The following is a 21,560-nucleotide window of genomic DNA, read 5'->3' on the forward strand; positions in this document are numbered from 1 at the left end:
GATCCACCTGGCACGCCCACCAGGGGGTGATGCTCTGCCCATCCGGGGCGTTGCTCTGTCGCGACTATAGCCACTCTAGTGCCTGGGGCAGAGGCCAAGGAGCCATCCCCAGCGCTTGGGCCATCTTTTGCTCCAATGGAGCCTCGGCTGCGGGAGGGGAAGAGAGAGACAGAGAGGAAGGAGAGGGGGAGGGGTGGAGAAGCAGATGGGCGCTTCTCCTGTGTGCCCTGGCCGGGAATCGAACCCGGGACTCCTGCACGCCAGGCTGACGCTCTACCACTGAACCAACCAGCCAGGGCCGCAAGTGGCCTTTTTAAAGGTGGTAGGGACAAGGAAATTTAGAGGAACTTCTTAAAATGAAAGACTCATAGAGGTGCACCTGTTCTCCACCATGAGAACAGGCAGTTGGACTTGTTTGTCCATCTATGACTCAGTGCTGACCCATCTTACATGGTGTCCTTGTGGTTAGTGGCACACACGTGAGAGATGGCCCAGCCGGGCACATCATGGTGGCACAGAATAACCAAAGCTGACTGGCCTCCCTGGGGATCAAGTCCATGAATGTGGCCTGAATAGATCAGCGGTGCTATCCTCATCAATGGCACTGTTACATTCAGGTATAATCATCTTATTTTAGACTCTTGAAATAGAAATGTCTAGATGTTGATCTTTTTGAGATATCTTCTATTTAGTCACTTATGTATTGCATACACTCAACAAACATTAATTGAGCATTCCTGTGTGTCTGCTGCAATGCAAGGCACTGAATTCAGGGCGGGACTTAAAGCAAAGCAGGTATTCTGTCACGACGGCAGTTAGATGGATGGGCACATGTCTCGAGAGCTTTCCAAAAGGAAAATTCTTGAACTGATCCTTGCTTTAGATCAATCATAGGAGAAATGTCCTACTTCTGGGTTATACAAGCCTGCTTCTCCTAACTGAATTTATTTTGAAGTGTCAGTGTGTTTTTAATTTGAATACATTTTCAAAATCAGAAGGCCAGTCATAAGGTGGCTCTAAGAATCTTATATTTGAGATGTGCAAATATTTCAGAATAAAAGAAGAATGCAAAATTTCAGTGTTTATTTTATTAGATTTAAGGTCTTTAAAATGCCTGTAGTGGAAATATACATATATATGCATCTCTCTCTCTCTCCCCCTGTCTCTCCAGATCAGTGGTTCTCAACCTTTCTAATGCCGTGACCCCGCAATACAGTTCCTTATGTTGCGGTGACCCCAAACCAAAAAATAATTTTGGTGGCTACTTCATAACCGTAATTTTGCTACAGTTATGATTCGGAATGTAAATACCTGATATGCATTATGTATTTTCCGATGGCTTTAGGTGACCCCGCCGGGGTCGCGACCCACAGGTTGAGAACCGCTGCTCTAGATATAGATTGCTGGACATACAATCCAGCTTCAGCTAAAATCTTGCTGGTTCTAGGAGACCAGATGCTGTGAAGTTTCTTACATTACTTTACAAATAACCCAATGAAGGTTCAACCATAACTCCCACATAGAAAATGTGACACATGACAATCCCTTTACTCAGAGAAGTGACAACCTCACGGTGGTTGTCAAACTGATTATTCCACTTGTTGTTTATCTAGATGGTTAATTGGGTGAGTCATTATTTAGAGATAAGGAGCTAAAATAGAACTAAAAAAAAAAGGCTTAAATTAGCAAAAAGCAGTATTTAAAGGAAGAAGACACTACCCAGTTTAAAGAAAGTCCCCGATACTATAGAATCCTTATCCCTATAGTGATGGGACTTTCCTGTGATGTCGGTGCTAACAAACGTAAGGCTTGGTAAGAATTTAAATGGATCCATCATATAAGATTTTACTATTGAAGGAAGTGGGATTGCACATGGAATATTTCTTCTTCATTTTATTAGGTTGAGCTATATGGAAATTTTTGTTAAACTTTCAAGCAATTTATGCCCCTGTGTATACTGAAGTACAATAGCGTAGCTAAGCATATGGGCTCTGAGTCATATTACCTGGTCCATTCCTGGGCGCCAACATTAATTTGCTACATGTCCTTCAGCAAGTCGTTTAATTTCTCAGAGCTTTTGTATTCCCAAGTGAAAACTGGGGACGATAGTGGTCCCTGCCTCCCAGGATCAGAGATAGCTTGTGAAACGCTTAGCACAATGCTTGGGACATAGTGACTTTTCACCTCACCTGGGCATCGTGAGCAATGGATATCAGATATTGTAAGACTTGATGATTAGGTAGGTGCCAGTTATTTCTTGGGGAAAAATTTGGGCTTTGGTAATGTGCTCTAAAATGTCCCTTTTTCTTGGAGTTTTCCCCAAGGTCCTGCTGTTGGAGCCCACACTGACTTTTGTCTCATCACCCCAGGACTTTCTGTTCCCCAATTTCTCTCTTCTTTAGTCTGTTTTTTTTTTCCATAGCTTGTCAGCTGTTTCTTTCTCTGTGACCGTGAGAAGTGCTGACTCATGATTTACCTATTGCTTCAAAGCCATATGTTTCATTTTATCATTGGCATCCATCATACCTACCTGACCTTCACTGCGTTATTTGGAGTCCAAGCAGTCAGAAGCAATTGCCTCCCGTCTCCTCAAATGTCAGCTTAAAAACTCAAAGTCAAAATGTCAGTACGGTGTGGTAAGATTTCTCAGACTATTTTGCCTGGAGGTATCCAAGAGAATATATATACTAGGTCTATTAATGTTAGCTCAATAAAGTTATTATGAGTCCACTGCAATTAAGATAAATATTTATAAAAGTTTCCTTCATTTAAGAAGAGACATGACATTGGGAATTATTCTCTTCTGTCACTGGAGCTTTCCTCTGAGACAGATGTTCTGTTCATCCAGTTGAATATCAACTCAAAGACGTTTAACAACAACAGCAAAATAACCTCTTTGAAATCAAGTTTATTTTGATTTCTAATTCACAAAAATGTACAGCAAATTTCTGGGTGTTTTTTTTGTCTGTTTGCATCTGTTTGAATTTTTGCATGCAGTTTTTTTTTTTATTGATTTTTAGAGAGAGAGAGAGAGAGGGAGGGAGAGAGAGAGGAACAGGAAGAGAAAGAGAAGGAGGAGAGAGAGTGAGAAGCATCAACTCATATTTGAGGCACTTTAGTTGTTCATTGATTGCTTCTCATATGTGCCTTGACCAGGGGGCTCAAGATGAGCCAGTGACCCCTTGCTTCAGTCAGCAACCTTGGGCTCAAGCCAGTGGCCTTGGGCTTCAAGCCAGCAACCTTTGGGTTTAAGCCAGCAACCTTGGGATTTCGAACCAGGGACTCAGTAGTATCTGGGTTGACACTCTCTACCCACAGCACCACTGCGGGTCAGGTTTATGTAGTTCTTTTGACATGGTAAGGTGTGCAGTGGTCTTCCGCACTATGGTGAGAAGTGTCCTGGTCTCGTTGGGCCAGAGCTCACATTATGGTTCTCTCCAGCAAAGTATAGGTAAATAAATGGAATGAACCAAAGACGTTTCTGCCCCTCACACCCCGAGCTCAATGTCCTTTGAAGTTTCCTGGGGAAAATAGTAGTGAACATTTTCAAAGGTCAAATCACTGAGCTTTCGCAAATGTAATGTGGTGATGAGGATGATGACAATGGCAAGTATTTGTCCCTGTCACCCCCTTTACCCTGAATAGTAATTCATGGTACTCTCACAATGCCCTGTGATATGGAGCTAATGTTTCCTTTTTCTAGATGAAGGGACTTAAGGCTCAGGGAGGTTAAGTAACTTGCCCACGGTCATGTTACTGTGGGCTGACTCCAATCTCACTTCATCCCCACTAAGCTACTCTATGAAGGTGACTAGTGTTTTATCATCAGTTTGCCCTGGCACCCTAATGAGGGGTGGCCAGACCTTTCCTAAGATGGGCTCCCGCCTGTTGAGGCAGTCCCTGGGCCCTAGCTCCTCCTGTCTTCCATCTTCATCATTATAAACAGGAAGAGTTTTTATTAGGGATTATTATACTATTTTTTTTCCTCTGAATAAGAATGTGGGTTTAGCATGGAATTACCTACTTACTTTCCTCTTACAGACTATACCTTGGCCTATCTGGATATTTATGAAAGAGATTATGAACAGAAGAAGTCTGAGACGAATATCTTTTACACCCAAAGCTAGTTCTCAGGAGACCTATTTGGCAACTCACTGCCATAAACATGTTTCTAAAAATTTTTATGTAAACAGAACTAATGACAGAGTTTAAATTTATTTCTTTAAGTTTTTTTAAAGTGATTAGAGGGGAGATAGAGAGACAGGTTCCCGCATATGCCCCAATTTGGATTCACCTGGTAACCCCTGTCTGAGGCCGATGCTCAAATCAACTGAGCTATCCTCAGCACCTGAGGCTGACACTTGAAACAGTTGAACCACTGGCTGCAAGAGGGAGAGAGAGAGAGAGAAGGAGGGGAGAGAAGCAGATGGTTACTTCCCCTGTGTGCCCTGACCGAGGATCAAACTTGGGACATCTGCATGCTGGGCTGATGCTCTATCCATTGAGCCAACTGGCCAGTGCCTATTTCTTTATGTTTTGTTATGAAATAAAACACCAAGCAAAAATTATTTGTAAAACATATTACAGAGGAGGTGCATCATGGTAAACAGTAAAGCATTATACATAGAGTTGGTCAGAGCTCATTTCAAAGTCCAGCTCCACAGTCTACTTGCTGTGTGTGTGTGTGTGTGTGTATGTGTGTGTATGTGTTTAGCAAATCACTTGACCTAACTGAGAATTGGTTTCCTAACTTTTAAGAGGAAGTAATCACAGCTACCAGCAGAGGTTTTGAACAAGTCATAGATCTGGAAAAGACCCCTAGATGCTTACTGAACTTCTAAAAATAGGAGAAGTCTTTCTTAGGCAGTTAATATGGAAGCGTGATATGTCAACCAAATACACAAGAGAGATTTATTTTGGGGGTTTGTTTACCTTTTAAAAGTACATTTATATTTTGCACTAGAAAAAAGTGATTGTTTGAACACGCTCTATTATAATTGGTGCAGAAGTCCTGAGTCACGCACAAGGCATATTTTAAAGAAAAGCTGGGCATATTTTAAAGAAAAGCTGATAGGTATGAACATTTCTCAGCCATTTATCCCTAGATACATGAACTCTGCATTAAAAAAAACCCACTGGCATTACATTTTGTGGCATATTGTTGGAAGTGAATTTTTCTGGTATAACAGAGGAAATATTTTTCTATATTTGCAAGTGGATTTTTCTTTCTTATTTATCTAAAGATTTATTAAAATGAATTCCATGATGTTCTTAAATGTTCCTCAGCAAAAGACGAATTTCAGAGTCTCATGTTTAACCCATAATCTTGTACTTGTGAGCAGACTAGGAGAGCATTCTAACCAACTAGCTTGCTAACCAGCATCAGAAGACAGCCGGTTAAAAGGTCGCTGTCCAATGTGCTGAAAGTCGCTGTCACTTATGAAACAAGCGACCCTGGGTTTATTTCCTGGAAGGCACCTCCATCTAATATATAACCCAACATTTAAAAATACTTCACAATATTTAGGTTAAATTTCTTGTGGCTTGTACAATAACATCTGTCAAATACTATTTTGATGCCTAAAAAAATCGTGCTAACCTTGACATAATTTGATTTTTTAATTGTGGCACTAAATAAAAGTTTCTCTTTGCTAATAGAGATAAGTGGATTTGAATAACTTTTATTGAATATAGATTAAATTATCGCTAATTTAATATTTTTTATATTTATTTGCAAGGAGGCAGCACTTGGGATTTGTGGTGTTTCATCTTTATAAAACACTATTTTTTTTTTACACCTGATGTTTTGATGCTTAGAGCTTTTGAAGAAGAGCTGAATGACAGAATTGAAGGTTAAGCTAACTTTGAGTCACTAAATTAGCATTTAATTGAAAACTATAAAATAATAATGATAATAATAATAATAATAAAGCTATTTTGTTCTTTGCTTTAGGTTTTTGGTCTTCAGTGGTTATCTATAATTGTAAATACTTACTGGAGTGCTTCTTTTTAAATTAATTTCCAAGTAGCTTTACGTATTTATTTATTTATTGAGGAAGAGACAGGGAGAGAGCGACAGGAACACTGAGCTGCTCCTGTATGTGCCCTGACTGGGGAATCCAACTGGCAACCTCTGTGCTCCCAGAAGGACACTCCAGCCAATAGAGCTATCCGCCCAGGGCTTAACTTTTATTGATTTTTAAAGAGACAGAGAGAGGAAGGGAGAGAGAGAGGGATGGGGGAAGGGAAGCATTCCATTTTTGCTTCACTTAGTTGTTCATTCATTGGTTGCTTCCTGTGTGTGCCCTGACTGGGGATTGAACTCACAACCTTGTCATTTCACGATGATGCTCGTGACTGACTGAGCTAACCAGGGCCTTATTTTTCTTTCAGAGACAGAACATTTCTGAGTTTTCAGACACATAATGTTGATTTTCAGTTTTTGTGCTTTATGATCAGAAACTGCTATGCATAAGGCTTCTGCTATGACCTGGTACATTGTAAATTTTTGCAAATGTTTCATGTGTATCACCATACCTACACATACACACTTTCTTAGTTCTGCAGTGTGACATTTTCTTGTCTGCTTAATTTCTTTTCTGAGAAGGAAGTATTAAAATCTTTAGCTGTGATGGTTGAGTTTATCCACTTCTCTGTGGTTCTATTAATGGTGCTTCAAATACTTTGATACTGTATTATTTAAACTGTTGTGTTCACAACTATGATAGTTTATTAATCTAGGGTTTTTTTTCTATCAGTATGCATCATATGTCTTTATGCTTATGATTATTTCTACCTTAAATTCTATTTAGTTTTATATTAAGTTGGGTACTCTGAATTTCTTTTGGTTCATATTGTTTCATTCTTTTATTTTTAGCTGACAATGACTCCCTCCTTGACCAGGCTTCTCTCATGCCTCTTTTTGACTAGACCTTGACCTTGGCCTGCTAGTCTTTGTAAAGGTGACTTCTTGAGTCTAGTGTTTCTATGATACGGTCTGAGATCAATCTTAGATATTACATTTGGCCTCTCTAAACTTTTGTTCAGACAATGAGAGCATATCAATATGTATGTCACAGTGGATGTGATAAGACATTAATGAGGTCATATATGAGAATGAGTTTATGGATAAGAGAGTAGTTACTGAGGTGCACCTATTATGGCTCCAAAAATGTTGACAAAATTTTTCCTTTGACAAAAGAAATGGAAGGAAAAGGGTGAGCCTGTGACATTTTCTTCTACTTCACAAGTTTAGGGAATTTAGTGTGATTTTTTCCCATTTTTAAAAACCACAGAGGCCCTGGCTGGTTGGCTCAGTGGTAGAGCATTATCCTGGCATATGGATGTCCCGGGTTTGATTCCCATTAGGGCATACAGAAGAAGTGACCATCTGCTTCTCTACGCCTCCCTTTCTCTCTCTCTCTTCCTTCCCCTACTGCAGCCATGGCTCAATTGGTTTGAATGTATCAGCCTGGGTGCTGAGGATGGCTCTATGGAGCCTCTGCCTCAGGTGCTAAAAATAGCTTGGTTGTTTGTGAGCATGGCCCCAGAAGGATAGTGCTTTGGCCCCCGAGGGGAGGGTGCTAGGTGGATCTCAGAAAGGGTGCATGCAGGAGTCTACCTCTTTGTCTCCCCTTCTCTCATTTGGAAAAGTTTAAGAAAAAAACAAACCCAGATAGTTTTCTTGCTGTGAATAAATTAATGACCTTCAGCAGTTTCTTTCTGTGAAATGGGCCATGGAGACTAGTGTGTGATTCCTAGGTTGAAGCCCAGCTGTGCTGTTCCCCAGGTCCTGCTGTGCAGGTCCCCGAGGCTGGGCAGGATGGACAGAGAGAGCTGGCCCGCACCCTTCTAACCTGTCACTTTCAGGCTGGTGGCTGCTCTCATACCAAACATTATTTCCACTCCTATTTTTTTTTCTCTCTTCAAAGCAGAAAAATAAAAGAAACAAATCTGCTGTCTAATTCGCTAGGCTGTTAATAGGTGGTGGTCAGTTGTCCTCAATGAGGCATGTGCTCCCTGGGCATCTGTGTTTGCTCAGAATGTGCCCTGTTCGGCTCTTGGAAGTGCGTGGGGGGAGTCGGAGAGGGGGGGGCTAACAAGGCAGCAGGATGGGAAGGAGCCCTTGCCACTGTCTGGGAAGGGAACCTGGATGGGGAGTGTTTTCCACACCCACCCGGTGTCCCCCCTTGTGGAGGTATCTTAACACAGGGTTGTTGAAAAATATATCTGTTGGCCCTGGCCGGTTGGCTCAGTGGTAGAGCATCGGCCTGGTGTGCGGAAGTCCCGGGTTCAATTCCTGGCCAGGGCACACAGGAGAGGTGCCCATCTGCTTCTCCACCCCTCCCCCTCTCCTTCCTCTCTGTCTCTCTTCCCCTCCCGCAGCCAAGGCTCCATTGGAGCAAAAGATGGCCCGGGCGCTGGGGACGGCTCCTTGGCCTCTGCCCCAGGCGCTAGAGTGGCTCTGGTCGCGGCAGAGCGATGCCCCGGATGGGCAGAGCATTGCCCCCTGGTGGCTGTGCCGGGTGGATCCCAGTTGGGTGCATGCGGGAGTCTGTCTGACTGCCTCCCCGTTTCCAGCTTCAGAAAAAGAAAAAAAAAAAAAAAGAAAAAAAAAAAAGAAAAATATATCTGTTAACTTGTGATGTACAATTAGCCTCTTGTATCCAAAGAAGCAGGGCTAACTTTGTTCTGCCCTGACATTTTCCAAATGGAGTATTTAAAAAAAGAAAAACAACATCAGAGCCAGGACACCCCCTTCGGAAGACCTGGACACCTGTGCTCCGTCTCGTCCTTGGAGCAGAGCAGATGGTCACTCTCCTTGCCAGGTCCAAGCAAGGGGAGGCGGATCTAAGCGTGGACCCACACCATGCACTTTTGAAAGTTTTAAGGCCTTTGAAGACATCCAAACATGTGAGAAAAGCACAAGGATAGATGTCTTGCTAACAAAGAATAAAAGCAGCTTTCATCTTCTCAAAGTTGTCTCACATCCTGGTCCTCGATCGCCCTCAGCTTTTATATCTGTCCATTTATATAACACAAGAACAACTCCGCAAGTGAAGAGGTCACTGGACCAGAGTTAAGTGACATGAATGTGCTTATCGCCTTAGAGACAGCAGTACAGAAAAGCATGTTATTTCTTTTCTTTTTTTTTTTTTTTAACGGAGTGACATTGATTAATTAGGGTATATAGATTCAGAGAAAACATCTCCAGCTCATTTTGACATTTGATTATGTTGTATACCCGCCACCCAAAGACAGCAGGACAGAGAAGCATGTTATTTCTTTCCCTTCACATTGCACCATGTTTAGGTGTACGTCAAACGCATGAGGGCTCACAAAGTTGTCCCCTCCTTTCTTAGTGTAAATGTGGGAATGGTGACCCATGTTTGTGTTAGCTAACTAATTATCAGGGTCTAGATAAGTCACAGAGCTTCCTTCTTTTTTTTTCTTTTTCTTTCCTTTTTTTTTTTTTAAAGTGAGAGAAGGGGAGATAATGAGACAGACTCCTGCAGGTGCCCCAACCAGGATCCACCTGGCGACCCCCATCTGGGGCCAATGCTGGAATCAACTGAGCTATCCTGAGTGCCTGAGGCCAACGCTCGACACATTTGAACCACTGGCTGCGGGAGGGGAAGAGGGAGAGATGGAGAGGAAGAGAACCAGATGGTTGCTTCTCTTGTGTGCCCTGTCTAGGAATCGAACTCAGGATGTCCATATGCAAGGCCAATGCTCTATCCACTGAGCCAACTGACCAGGGCTAACAGAGCTTCTCTTCTTATAGGAACCCAGCCAGTGCATGGGAATGCAGGAGAGAATTGAATTTAGGCAACGTCAGCTGGGCTCAGTCGCAGGCAGCTTTGATTAGTGTCTTGTACTACAGACAAAGGGCGATGTTTTAGTGAAGCAGACAGAGTAGGACGGAGCGGCAGGGAGCTCTGGCTTAGTGACTTGAGGGGACAACAACAATACACATGGTATGGGAAGGCTTGCTTTTCCCCTTCGGCTCTGCCTTGTAAAGGAGTGACCCTGGCCCAGTCCAATCATGTCTTGGGGGCTCATGGACTTCATTTTCTGTTTTGATAAATTTGGGATAATGCCTTTGGGCAGTTGAGTTGCTTCCAGTGCGGGGGTGATTGTGCATGAGCCACTGTGAACATTCCCGATGCGACTGCACATATGCCTTGGATAAACACCAGAGGTAGAGCAGGAAAATCAGCCAAGTTTCCAATTATCCTGTACTTCAATATCAAGGCAAATTTTTTTGCCTGCTGAACAAGGTGTGCCTACAGAGGTTTGTTGAGATAAAATTGCAGCCCTGATGTGTGGCTCAGTAGTAGAGCATTGACCTGGTGTGTGGATGTCCCAGGTTCAATTCCAGGTCAGGGCACACAGGAGAGGTGACCATCTGCTTCTCCCACCTCTCCCCTTCCCCTTCTCTCTCTCTCTTCCTCTCTTGCAGCCATGGCTTGATTGGTTTGAACACATCAGTCCAGGGTGCTGAGGATGGCTTTGTGGTGTTGCCATCTCAGGTGCTAAAAATAGCTCAGTTGTGAGCATGGCCACAGATGAGCAGAGCATTGGCCCCAGATGGGGGTTGCTGCATGGTCTGGGCTGGGCACATGTAGGAGTCTGTCTCTGTATCTCTGCTACTCTCACTTAAAAAAAAAAAAGCAATATACTTGCAATAATATGAGTGCTGTGCCATTTGGGACTGTCTATGAGCAAAAGTGTCCCTGTGGGATGAGTTAAAGGGGAGACCGGGGAGGGGAAGTGGGGGTTCTAGCCAAGCACAGGGTCCAGCACATGGTAACGAGAATGATGACTGTTGTTTCCATAGCCCCAGTAACATGCTGGGCAGTGACAAACGGCCCTCCTGCAGGGGGACCTGGATATCTAACCTGAGGACTGTGGGACTTGGCTCATCTTTTGCTCAACCTGTCAACTGAGGCAGCCTTCAGCTCACAGAGGCCGGTCTGTGGATGCAAACTGGAAAGGCCTGTGTGTGCTACGCACTGTAGATAGATGAGTGAGGCTAGCCTCACCCAGAAATCACACTTCTTCCCAGAGAGTCAGGATCAGTAACAGAAAGGAAAGCTGGAATCACCTTTGTTTTTTTTGTGTGTTTTTAAAATTTATTTATTAAATTTAATGCAGTGACATTGATAAATCAGGGTACATATGTTGAGAGAAAACATCTCCAGATTATTTTGACATTTGATTGTGCTGTATACCCCTCCCCCAAAGTCAAATTGTCTTCTGTTACCTTCTATCTGGTTTTCTTTGAGCTCCTCCCCTCCCCTCCCCCCTCTCTCCTTCCTTGTGCCATCCCCCCTCCCCCCACCCTCCCACCCCCGTTGCCATCACATTCTTGTTCATGCCTCTGAGTCTCATTTTTATGTCCCATCTATGTATGGATTCATATAGTTCTTAGTTTTTTTCTGATTTACTTATTTCACTCCGTATAATGTTATCAAGGTCCATCCATGTTATTGTAAATGATCCGATGTCATCATTTCTTATGGAAAACAGTATGGAGATTCCTCAAAAAATTAAAAATCGAACTGCCTTTTGACCCAGCTATCCCACTGTTAGGAATATACCCCAAGAACACCATAGCACTGTATGAAAAGAAGAAATGTACCCCCATGTTTATGGCAGCATTGTTCACAATAGCGAAGATCTGGAAACAGCCCAAGTGTCCGTCAGAGGACGAGTGGATTAAAAAGATTTGGTACATATATACTATGGAATACTACTCACCTTTGTTTTTAATGCAAAAACAAACAAACCACCGTCGAGGAGAATGGACCGTGAAGGAGGTGTTTGAGGGAACATTCTATAGCAGTTAAAATAAGTGAATTAGAACTTCATATATATATGTTCTGGCTAAATCTCACACATATAACGTTGGGCTAAAATACAAGGATACTGACAACATGATGCCACTCATATAAAGTTTAAAAACCAGACAAAACCTACTGGACATAAACATGAATATATAGAAGATATAAAAACTGGCGAATCTCTGGGAGGAAGAGAGAGGGAGGAGATAGGAAAGGGTTTCCAGGGGCTTTGAGTCTGTCTGTTGTGCTTCCTTTGTTTTGAAAGCAAGAAAGTCCAGAAGGTCAATGTTAATTAGATAAAGGTCAGTGTTAATGAGATAAAGCTGCCAGTGAGTTCATGGCTGTTTGTCCTATTCTTTTAACTTTCTATTCCTGTATTTGAAAAGGAATTGTTCAATACAATAAAAAAAAATTTAAATACAATGCTTTAATTGAGGCACCCAGGACTATTCAAACAAAGACGTTCTGTACGCCATGGAATGAGCTTCCTAATTGCTTTTTCTTCCTGATGACAGCATTTGGCTTTCCTCTCCCATGCACACAGGTGTGTAGGGTGTGTTTGGAGGTCTGTTAGAGGAAGTGAGCCCGTTTGTCAAAGTGGAGTATGATGTTTGTACCAGAAATTGAAAAACATATTTTCTTTAAAATACAATGCAGGATATGCTACCTTAATGAGAAGGGTTATGCTGTGGGTAACAGGACCTCGTCCACAAAGGATGGGGAGATTTGAATGGGTCAGCGTGAGCTATCTGGGGAAAGCGGTCCCCTGGCTGTGACAATCTTGCCTGAAGAGGGTGTCTAGGCTTCTCAGTTATGATTTTAAAGGCTATGTGGGCAGCTTGGGCCTGACCTGGACTGACGTCGCTGTGCGCGGGTGGTTTGATCTGGTAGTGGGAACCACACAGCAGAGATTCTAACTGTGTGGAGATATTTCTCCAAGACTGTCGGATGCTCTTGTGTATTTAAAGTTGGAATTGGCATCTTCGGGATTACAAACTATATTTTCTACCTATTTTGTTTTTTTTTTTCTTTTTTTTTCATTTTTCTGAAGCTGGAAACAGGGAGAGACAGTCAGACAGACTCCCACATGCGCCCGACTGGGATCCACCCGGCATGCCCACCAGGGGCGACGCTCTGCCCACCAGGGGGTGATGCTCTGCCCATCCTGGGCGTCACCATGTTGTGACCAGAGCCACTCTAGCGCCTGAGGCAGAGGCCACAGAGCCATCCCCAGCGCCCGGGCCATCTTTGCTCCAGTGGAGCCTTGACTGCGGGAGGGGAAGAGAGAGACAGAGAGGAAAGCGCGGCGGAGGGGTGGAGAAGCAGATGGGCGCTTCTCCTGTGTGCCCTGGCCGGGAATCGAACCCGGGTCCTCCGCACACTAGGCCGACGCTCTACCGCTGAGCCAACCGGCCAGGGTTCTACCTATTTTGAATTGTGAAAAGTTTTTTCTTTTTCTGCAATGTCCACTACAGAGTTCACGTCAACACATCTTGTTGAGGGAATTTTCAGGGAAGAGTTTGATGACTGCAGCCCTCTCTTTCTGGGCGGAAGATGAGGACTGGGGGAATGCATGGCTGTGAGATTTGTGGAAGGAACAGGAGCTGTAGGTGAAGAGGGTGATCACCCTGCTCTAGGCCAGTGTGCTCAGGGGACCAGAGTCTTGGAGGTGGGGGGGGGGACAGGAAGGGGTTGGATAGATAATGCACGATGTCCCTCCTCTTAGATCCCCCACCTGGAGTGGGGTGAGTGGGTCTCGGTTCTGTTGGTGAAATACTGCTGTCCTAGACTGCGGTGCCTCTGGGAGGTGGTAGCCCTCAGTGTCTGGGGCAGAGCACATGCTTTGAGCCTCCCAGTTTCTGGCAGTGGTGTTTCTTGTTTGTTTATAAGCCTGTCCCTGTTGAATCAGGACCTCGGGCATTAGGAGCTGAGGTAGCTAAACCACCAAAGGACCTGGTTTCAGTGCCCAGGTTGGCCCGTGGGTAAGCTGGGTAACAAAGCAGAGGGTGAATGAAAGGTTTTATACATGCACAGTGGGGATGGGGGATTGGCAGGTTCTGGGCTGAAGGCTATTAATTTCAGGTCCATTTATGAATGAGGAAGCAAGTATCTTTTGGGGGGAGGGGCAGGGAGAGAGAGAGAGACAGGAACATTAAGCTGCTCCTGTATGTGCCCTGACTGGGGATCGAACCGGCAACCTCCACGTTCCTCGACAGTACTCCAACCAACCAAGCTATCCTGCACTTAATTTTATTTCTTGTTGAGACAGAAAGGAAGAGAGAGAGAAAGGAGGCAGAAGGAAGCACTCCTCCATTGTTCCACTCTGTCGTACGTTCATTGGTTGCTTCCTGAGTGTGCCTTCGCCGGGGGCTGAAGCTGCAACTTCGCTGTTTCAGAATAACACTCTCAACTGACTGAGCTAACTGGCCAGGGACAGGAAGCGAGTATCTCTGAACTGTAGAGGAGAAGACCTAGCCTTTTCCTCTCCCTGTCATAGGTTCAGGGCCTGGAGCTCTGTCAATTAGACGGACAAAAGAAAAGTTGATAAGAGAAACGCACTGAGGTTCATGGACACGCACAGCGTACGCACAGGAGCACTCAGAGATGAGCGACTCCGTGGGATGGTTAGATCTGGGTGGCGTATCGCGTCTCCACAAGAGAACAACACATTTTCAGGCAAGTGACAAGACAGAGGGAAAGGACTTTGAGTTTCTAGGCTGGCACACTGTGGGAATACAAGTATTTGGGGAAAATGAACAGAAGGTAAGCCAGTGAGTAAGATCTGCTATGTAGATTCTTCTGGGGTTGCCACCTCTCGATTGAGAAAGGTCTAGAATTGTCTCTGCTGATTAACTTCTTTATTTCCTGGTGGAGAGGAAAGGAGGCCACCATCACAAATTTATGTCCTGCTTTTAGGCAAATAAGGGAAGGACAGAAGGCTTTTCTGGTATCTGTTTCCTCTTAAAATAATTAACATGGTTGGCTCAGCGGTAGAGTGTCGGCCTAGCGTGCGGAGGACCCGGGTTCGATTCCCGGCCAGGGCACATAGGAGAAGCGCCCATTTGCTTCTCCACCCCTCCGCCGCGCCTTCCTCTCTGTCTCTCTCTTCCCCTCCTGCAGCCAAGGCTTCATTGGAGCAAAGATGGCCCGAGCACTGGGGATGGCTCTGTGGCCTCTGCCCCAGGCGCTAGAGTGGCTCTGGTCGCAACATGGCGACGCCCAGGATGGGCAGAGCATCGCCCCCTGGTGGGCAGAGCGTCGCCCCTGGTGGGCGTGCCGGGTGGATCCCGGTCGGGCGCATGCGGGAGTCTGTCTGACTGTCTCTCCGTTTCCAGCTTCAGAAAAATGCAAAAAAAAAAAAAAAAAAAAAAAAAAAAAAATAATAATAATTAACATGCAGAAGCGGCGCATTTGGTGGTGTCATATTCTGCAGCCTGTCACGACTTACTGCTTCCGGGGTGGTGTGGCAGCCGGATGGCCAAGTTTGCTTCTCTCTGCCTGGGGTTGAGATGAGGCTGGGCTCCGGGTGGGAGTCCCAGCCAGAGGGGCAGGTCTGACAGGCAGCTCCGAGTCTGGCTTTCTTCTTAACTCTTGGTGGTCATTGGTCCAGACTTTCCATATTCGTGCATGGAAGGTACGTAAAAACCAGGAAGTGTCTTGATCACAAGTTCAGGCCCCTCCTACCACTTACGTGCCGATATCTGATCATTTACCAAGAGGTGAGGTTTCTGCTGAGGGAGTTAGTGCCTTCCTTCTGCGTCTGGTCTTGGTGGCCCATTTCAGTGGAATCTAGGCAGAATTGGCCTGCCTGCCAGAATCAAGCTCTTGAAATACTATTTCTCCGGCAGAATTGATTAAGAACCGCGAACTAGAGAGTTTAGGGATATTTATTTTGAGCCATGTGGCCTTGAAGCCTATTCAGATATAATTAGAAGTAAGGTACACACCAGTTCCTGTTGATGACTTTTTGAACACTCGTGCCCGGGGGGTAAGGGAAGGAAGCTTCTGGGGTATTGGCAGGCTCCAAGGGGCAGCTTTCAGGAACTGTGGCATGTCAGCACGGGGTTTTCCGTGGTCAGTGGTGACAGCCCGCTACTCAGTGGTGACTGATGCGTGAGAGGGTCAGGTGGAGTGGACTCGGGATTATTCATTTTGCGTAAATAAACTTGAGAGCCATCCCTATTCTCATTAGAAGTATCATGGATTCTCCAGTATCAGAGAGAAGGATGAATATAATAAAACCATTTCCTGTTTGGTTTTTATTACATATTGGCTTGGCTATATTTTCGGGGAAGTGGTCATGGGGGCCCTTCTGTCTTGAATTCTCTACCCCTCCATCCTGTCCAAGTGGCTACCTCCTTCTCACCTTTCAAAGTCAAGTTCAAGTTTTAGCTCCTCTGGGAAACAAGTCTTTAAATGCAGTGAATCACCCTGTCCAGGCACCAGCTTGTACCTGTTGGGGTTCAGGACTTGCTAGCCCCAAATGTGGAGCCTTGGCATGTTGAGTATTTTAAGCTGAAGGAGTTTGAGAAGCAGGAAGGTCACTCTGACTTCCTCTTCCTCTCTGCTTCACCCACGAGAATGTCAGCAGAGACTTTGCCTCTTGTCCTCCCTCCGTGCTTTATCTGCAGTGCTGAGAACAGTGTTCTGCACAAAGTCGATGCTCAAAAAATACCTGCAGAGTGAATTATCGTCTTTTTCGCTCCATAAGACGCACCTGACCATAAGACCTACTGAGGGTTTTAAGGAGGAAAATAAGAAAAACAATATTCTGAACAAAATGGTGTGTTCAGATATTTAATAAAATACTGTATTTTTCACTTCATAAGATGCACGGGCATTTTCCCCTCCAATTTTTTTTAGGAAAAGGTGCATCTTACAGAGCAAAAAATAAATAAACAAACAAATAAAATAAAAGAAGATGTGATCACACACAAGTGTGCTCTACTGCATCCCAGGCTGATGCTCTATCCACTGCGCCACTGCTTGGTAGGTGAATAAGTAAGTACTCAGTGCTAGTCACTATTATAAGCATGTTTATAAGCATCACCTTTTTTTATTTATTTTTTATTTTTTAATTTTTAAATTTTTTTTTATTTTTTGTATTTTTCTAAAGCTGGAAACGGGGAGAAACAGTCAGACAGACTCCCGCATGCGCCCGACTGGGATCCACCCGGCACGCCCACCAGGGGCTACGCTCTGCCCACCAGGGGGCGATGCTCTGCCCCTCCGGGGCGTCGCTCTGTTGCGACCAGAGCCACTCTAGTGCCTGGGGCAGAGGCCAAGGAGCCATCCCCAGCGCCCGGGCCATCTTTGCTCCAATGGAGCCTTGGCTGCGGGAAGGGAAGAGAGAGACAGAGAGGAAGGAGAGGGGGAGGGGTAGAGAAGCAAATGGGCGCTTCTCCTGTGTGCCCTGGCCAGGAATAGAACCCAGGACTTCTGCACGCCAGGCCGACGCTCTACCACTGAGCCAACCTGCCAGGGCCCATCACCTTTTTTAATCTGTAGAGGATCTCCCGAGTCTTTGGAAAATGTCTCGATCCCTGTTCAGCCTCAGTTGGTTTACTGTGAAGTAAGGACAGCAATGGTGATGATCTCTAAGAGTTAAGTACGTGTAAATCCTGAGAACAGCGCTTGGCACCCGGTACCTGTCACAGGTGGATTCCCCGAGAAGAAGAGGGGAAGTTGAGTGCTCTTGGGAACAACAAGACCTGTGTCATGAAAGAAGAAGGATTGGCCGGAGGGAGAAGGTGGACTGAGTGTGATCATGGGGTGGGGGGCAGGCATGGGGGGTGCCGGAGCTGGAAGGCCCAGCAGGGTGTGCTGTATTGGGCAAGTCGGCCTGGCCTCTGTATCCCCACACCTCTCATTCATTGGCTTCACGGGGCTCTAGGAAGGGTGCGGCCTTGCACCAGTACAGCACACTTGTGTGTGATCATACCTTCTTTTATTTTATTTATTTGTTTGTTTATTTTATTTATTTTTTTTTGAGAGAGAGGGAGAGACAGACAGTCAGGGACAGACAGGAAAGGAGAGAGATGAGAAGCATCAGTTCTTCATTGCGGCACCTTAGTGCTTGCAATGAAGATTCAAGCACTTGATTGCTTGATTCAATGATTCATTGATTGCTTTCTCATATGTACCTTGACCTGGGGTCTCCAGCCAAGCCAGTGACCCCTTGCTCAGGCCAGCAACCTTGGGCACAAGCCAGTGAACATGAGGTCATGGCCCCGTGCTCAAGCCTGCGACCTTGGGGTTTTGAACCTGTGTGCTCTGCATCCCAGGCTGATGCTCTATCCACTGTGCCACTGCCTGGTCAGCCTGTGGGATCAGGCTTTCTTACTGCATTGCTTTAACCCAGCAATCAGTTCCCTGCTAAGAAACCTCGAGTTAGTCTGGTGCCCATTGAGCACAGAGCAAATGCCGCCCTTGGAGAGTTTCAGCTTGCCCATAAGGATTTAGGATCGGATTTGATCCACAAGTCTTCCTCCCTATGGACTTCTTGCCCAGCTGTCCGATTGCTTAGGTCGCTGTGGGTTACACCCCATCCCCTGTGATCGAAGATACTTCATAACAAAATAGAGCTGAGCCTTTTGAGTCATCTAGGTTAGCAGGCAAGTGCCTGGTATCATTTAAAGAAAACCCTCCCACTTGCCTGGAATCCTGTAATAATAGAGTTCCATTATGTATGGAAGCATTTTTAAAAGCATCAAGAATGTTCTATTGAAATGCAAATAACTCTGTGAAAGGTAATGACTCGAGTCTTTGTGTATTAAGTTTTCTATTTGAAAGTATTCTAAATGTGATGATCATGTTATGATTCAGCTTGGGTTTCATATATTTTTAGTGAAAATAGCCCAGATTTCTTTATCTGCCCAATTTTCTTTGGGAAGAGTTGCAGTACAAGAGAAAAAGGCGTAAGTCCAAAGGACTGGAGTCTAGGGTGAGATCCATTCCAACCGAGAACTTTTGCCAAGTTCCTTAATGCCTTTGAAGATCGTTATCCCTTTGGTGTAAAAGGGGTCAGAGCCAGATCTGAGTGATGCAACACGAGCCACTGACGCCTGTTTGCATTAAGATTAAAACGAATGTTTAATCCAGCTTCTCAGTTATATTAGCTATATTTCAGTAGCTGCCGTGACTAGTGGCTACTCTAATGACCAGTGCAGAAAGTTCTACTGGACGGGGCCTGATGTTAATGACTTCCTCTTTCATTTCTAATGATTTTTTTTAGTTGTGAGTAAGGATACTTGTTTAGGAGAACAATCAACTGCCATTTGTGATGTGTTGAGAGTTGATGATAATTAGGTGATATTTACCGAAGTTTACACACACCCACTGGCGCTTATGTATCTGTCCACTCACCTTCTGTTCTTCACTCCTGCTTTATAAGCTGATGTTTACTGTGGGGAAAACAGGCTGGGAGGGGCTAAGTGACTTGCAGGAGATGTTGACTTGGGTTCAGACAGGTTGGTCTAATGTGGAAGTATGGGCTTCAGTTCCAGTTTTTTTTTTTTGTTTGTTTTTTGTTTTTTTTTACAGATACAGAGAGAGTCAGAGAGAGGGATAGACAGACAGGAATGGCGAGATGAGAAGCATCAATCATTAGTTTTTCATTGCACGTTGCGACACCTTAGTTGTTCATTGATTGCTTTCTCATATGTGCCTTGACCGTGGGCCTTCAGCAGACTGAGTAACCCCTTGCTGGAGCCAGCGACCCTGGGTCCAAGCTGGTGAGCTTTTTGCTCAAACTAGATGAGCCCGCGCTCAAGCTGGCGACCTCGGGGTCTCGAACCTGGGTCCTTCCACATCCCAGTCCAACGCTTTATCCACTGCACCACCACCTGGTCAGGCCAGTTCCAGTTTTCTGAAGGAAACATATGCTACAGATTACCAGTGTACTGTGCTATGGAAAGAAGTCCACTGACCCTTTATTGTTGCTGCGTCTCCTCTTCTTCCTTCTTGGCCTTGTTCTCTAGAAATTATTGTCTTGGCACAATGCACTGATTCCTTTCTTTTTTAAAAAAATAATTTTATTTTATTTATTCATTTTTAGAGAGGAGAGAGAGAGGGAGAGAGAGAGACAGAGAGAGAGAGAAGGGGGGAGGTGCTGGAAGCATCAACTCCCATTTGTGCCTTGACCAGGCAAGCCCAGGGTTTCGAACCAGCGACCTCAGCATTTCCAGGTCGACGCTTTATCCACTGCGCCATCACAGGTCAGGCGATTCCTTTCTTATCCAGTGGTAACTCTTGTTCATATGTTGTAAAGGAAGTTGACCCGTCGGGGGTCTCCATGCGTGTGGCCACATGTCTGCCATTTTCCTGTGTGGGTGGCTCACTGATCCATGTGGTCTGGTGATGGTTATGTCTTTGAAGGCCAGTTCAGTAGAAGTCAGAAACCCTTTTAGTAATTTATTTGGATAAGGATCAGACTGGAAACTCTTAGTTTGCTTGCGACTTGAGAGAAGGGCTGTCCATCTGGGGACATAGTGGGCAACGCCTCCTCAGAAGCTAATAGGCACACAGTTGTTCTGACTGAGTAGGAGGGTAAGTGAGTGGGTCCAGGCTTCTTAAAGAGGATATGGAGCGGGTTTCTGGTTTGTGAACTGTTATGCTCATGAGGACATAAATGTCAGACATAGGCCCTGCGGTCTTCCCTCTTGGCTTGGCTATATTATAAAGAGCACATTTAAAGTCAGGGATGTCTAGAGAAGGGAAAAATGAGTCCTCTGGTCAATATGGAAGTTTGAAAGTCCGATGTTCTAATATCAGGGTTCCTTATTCAGCTACATCGTCCCAAATAGGAACTAGATTGGGATCTAGTCCTGGGGACGGCTTCCCGAAAGGCCCAAGAGAGTGGGGAAGGGAGCATGTTACTTGAGACCAGGGGCAAGATGATTACTCTCGGAGACATGTAATTGCACCGTAAGTGGCTTTCTTTCAAGCACTTTTCTGCCAAACATTTAAAAACCGGGGGGCTGAAGGGTCTCTGTGGAAAGCATCCCAAGTCAAGAACAAAACAAAGACTCAGGAAGGAATCCTTCTCGTCCCTGTGTGGTTCGTGTGGCTCCCAGTGAGGCCGTGGTTCATCCAGTTCATGCAAACCAAGGGCTATTTATCACGGCCTGTCTACCAAGTCTGCTTGCTTGGCTGGATAGCAAACGTCTGGCCAAGGTTCCTGAGCCCCTTGGAAGCAGCTGCAGCTTTTCCAGAGTAGCCGAGGCTTACTGGTGTCTGAGCAGCTGGTTTCCACTTCCCCAGCATCATTTCGTTCTGCAAAAAAGTTGTGCTTATATGCACACCAGCTTGCAAAGCACCTCCTTTTCCCCTTAGGTCCCTGAGGGGAATCATTACTGTGTGGTTCCTAATGAAGAGAAAAGTATTGTTTTTTTCTATCCCCTTTGAAAAGAAAACAACCCTGGGTTAGTTGATTCCAGAGGTGGAAGTTTCCAAAGATCATTTTGCTAATAACAGTTGCGCATTCGGGAACACGGAAAGGCGTTGTGAGTCTGGCTTCAAGGCTCCTGATGATAGCAGCAGGCGGCTCTGGGGGTGGACCCCGCTGACACCTGAGTGGGAATCGTCTTTCAAGCCGCTCGCTGCACGGATGTGCCATCTGCTTCTAGAACAATACTTGTAACCTTTGAGGCACCCATGGAAAGTGTCCCTGCTGGGTTGTCTCAAAATTCATCATCTTCTTTGTGTATGACAATC

General features: G+C 45.1%; 1 protein-coding gene across 8 annotated transcripts in view; it reads left to right on the forward strand.

Annotated features, from left to right (window-relative positions):
- Window positions 1–21,560, forward strand: part of SV2B (synaptic vesicle glycoprotein 2B) — a 139,809-nt gene that overhangs the window by 42,242 nt on the left and 76,007 nt on the right. For 2 of the 8 annotated variants that reach the window (XM_066354711.1, XM_066354709.1), the window contains exon 2: window positions 16,710–16,839. The exons of 5 other annotated variants lie outside the window; for them this stretch is intronic. The gene's annotated coding sequence lies outside the window, so the exon portion shown is untranslated. The remainder of the gene's footprint in view (window positions 1–16,709; window positions 16,840–21,560) is intronic. One more of the 8 variants, XM_066354710.1, reaches the window with a different exon arrangement.

Source organism: Saccopteryx leptura, chromosome 13 (assembly GCF_036850995.1).
Source record: "Saccopteryx leptura isolate mSacLep1 chromosome 13, mSacLep1_pri_phased_curated, whole genome shotgun sequence".
In the NCBI taxonomy this organism is placed as follows: domain Eukaryota; kingdom Metazoa; phylum Chordata; class Mammalia; order Chiroptera; family Emballonuridae; genus Saccopteryx; species Saccopteryx leptura.